The sequence below is a fragment of the Pinus tabuliformis genome, chromosome 7 (genome assembly GCF_031772625.1).
Source record: "Pinus tabuliformis cultivar Carrire ecotype Pingquan chromosome 7, CPIR1, whole genome shotgun sequence".
Taxonomy (NCBI): Eukaryota; Viridiplantae; Streptophyta; class Pinopsida; order Pinales; family Pinaceae; genus Pinus; species Pinus tabuliformis.
The window spans coordinates 1,538,788,829-1,538,791,651 of record NC_142293.1 but is presented as its reverse complement, the minus strand read 5'-3'; positions in this window follow the sequence as shown (position 1 = coordinate 1,538,791,651).

Genomic DNA, 2,823 nt, shown 5'->3' with positions numbered 1-2,823 from the left:
AGCCAATTAAACAAAACAAGAAGAATCGTCGAAGAAAGACATGAGCAAACCTCAAAAGAAGGATACTAAAAAGAAAAGTGGAGAAAGAACAAAAGAGTCTTAGCAGCAAGGGAAAAAAAAATAAAAAAAATTAGAAACATGATTAGAGTCCAAACCCACTTAAAACTATAAAATTTAAAAAACATAAACACCACTAAAATTTTCTACAAAAATTCCATAAATAAATATTGTCAACTTTCAATAACAAAACTATATATTATTTTACTATCATATATAAAATAAAAAAATTATATCTAACTAAACAATAATAAATACATAAATTAATTAATTAATTAATTAAACAATTTTTTATTAATGTTTAAATAATTATTTCCCTTAATTATAATTCACTTTAAGCTTATTAAAACAGTTTATTTCCGTCTTAATTCACTTGTAACTCATTCAAAGTATGTTAATTTATTCTTATCACAAATGAGAGTTCACAACCAAAAGAACACCTCTACTAAGCCTCGATCGTGCTTTTGTGCTTCAAGATTACTCAACTTAGTTACACTGATATCAATATAGGTTGAGATTCATATAGATCTTTCATTCATCATTTCATTTAAATTAAAATTAAAATTATATAATGACAATGATTTATTTTTAAATATTATAGTTTAAAATAGTTTGTTTGGCGTAGCTTAATTAGTAATGGTAGTGGAAATGAAATGTTATCTAATTAGAAATTTTGGATTCAAATTTTGGGCCATCTCTCTCATCGAAATGAGAAATTAAACATAATAAAAATAAAAATTAAACATGATAAAAATATAATCTTACGGAATAAATAATTAAAATAATTTGATGAAAAATTAAACATAATAAAAATAAAAATTAAACATGATAAAAATATAATCTTACGGAATAAATAATCAAAATAATTTGATATTTACATAATTACAGTAACGCAAAAATTTAAGCCTCGCATTTCCTGTTCTATAACGCTTCATTCTCACAGAGATTTTGACCTAGCTCAAACAGCTTGGTACATAATATAATACAACACAGAATTCAACTGCGCCTGAAAGTTCACTTATCTAATTCAATCTTAACCATAATGAAAATGAAATTTGTGACGAATATAGGCTTGACAGTTTCTATGGACTCTGCTCCCCTAACACGTTTCTTTTTCGATTATTTGGCGACATAAATCTTCTGTCAAGATCTATTTCTTTCACCTTTGACATGAGATGATATTCTGAAACAATGGCAGATTTAGACAATAGAACGGGAGTTGTACACGTTTAGAAATTGAAATGACCACAATGATGTATTACACACGTAAATTTCGAAAGCGAGTTTTGCATGCTTTTTTTTTTCCCAAAACATTTTTTGGTTTCCCTTGCAATCTTTATCTGCAAAACTTCAACTGCTAGTACCGTAGTTGCATATTTTACCATATTCTTTTATCCCCATTTCCATGAAACTCTGCGTTATTGGCATTTACAACAGAAAAATCCAGAGCGCATTTATAATTTTTGATCTATAGATTATTGTTAATAGCGTATGCATGTGAACTAAAATTATGTCTAAAATAGAGAACAACGAAATAAAATCTCACAAACACATTTTACACAATATATGACTTGGGAACCCTTTCTGAAGAAGAACCCAGCTGGAAGGTGTAGTCTCTCTACTCTCTTTCTCTTAATAGGAAATGGTTGTGAGTAGAAATAAGTATGGCTTGTGGCCCATGGGCTACTATAGTGCAAAAATCCTCTTTGTGTGTTCTATCTCCTAAAACCGTGGAACCCCTTTTCCTCCTATTGACCTAGTTATAACATAGCACAATAGCCTACTAGTGGTTAGGTTTGACCTTCTCAATTGTTACCCAGAGTTACAATTAGACTCTTCTAGAGTATTCTTTATTGTAATCACATCATTATACTATTTTTCATGAATAATGGGGACTCATGTGGCATCGTCTCGAATTATGGTGGTAAAAACAAGAAGGTCAACTTCTGAGTGGCATAAATTTCACATAGACTCGGATTGACACAATTCTTGTTCCATTGAAAAGGTAATTGTGTGTAGAATAGGAAAAAAATGTGCAGCACTAGAGCATAAAAGTTTACCAGTAGAAAATTTTGTTTGATTCCTCCAAATGCTCCTAGAAGGTTTGAGACCCCAATTTTCCAAACTGGGGTCCCACCGGTAAAAATGGTCCTGAGAATTGATTACTCCATTTTTTTCCACTTTGAAAGCATCAATATGGATGAAAAACAATATAATGATCCAATCCAATTCATAAGGAGGATCAAATCTCCCTCCTACCACAATATAGTCATGGGTGATGAATTCTTGGTCTCCCATCATTCTCAAGAACAAAAACTCAAGTGTGCTATGAAATTGTCTTAGAAAATACAAATTACTTAACTTTATCCCAGGTTTAGCTTTGGAATTTTCTAGAAGTTGCATTTGCACTCCTACATTGTACTTGTACTAGTTGTATCCTTCAGTCCCATCGACCTATTTATGGCTATTCATTGGACATTAATCAAATTACCTTATCTTATCTTAGTTGTTAATGGTATAATGTCATGCTAATCTAGGATGGGGGATAGGAAAACAACATTAGTGGTTGCATGCATGCACTTGACAAAGTGAAAAGGTAAGTTATATGGTGTAAAATATTGATAGATTGAACAAATGATGACTTTGGTAGAGCTCATTGTTTCTTTCTAAAATTATTTTATGTTCACCTATGGTGGCAAGCATATTTTTTTATCATAATCTTACTACAGTCAGTATCTGAATGATTTCAAAGATGTTAAAACCTTT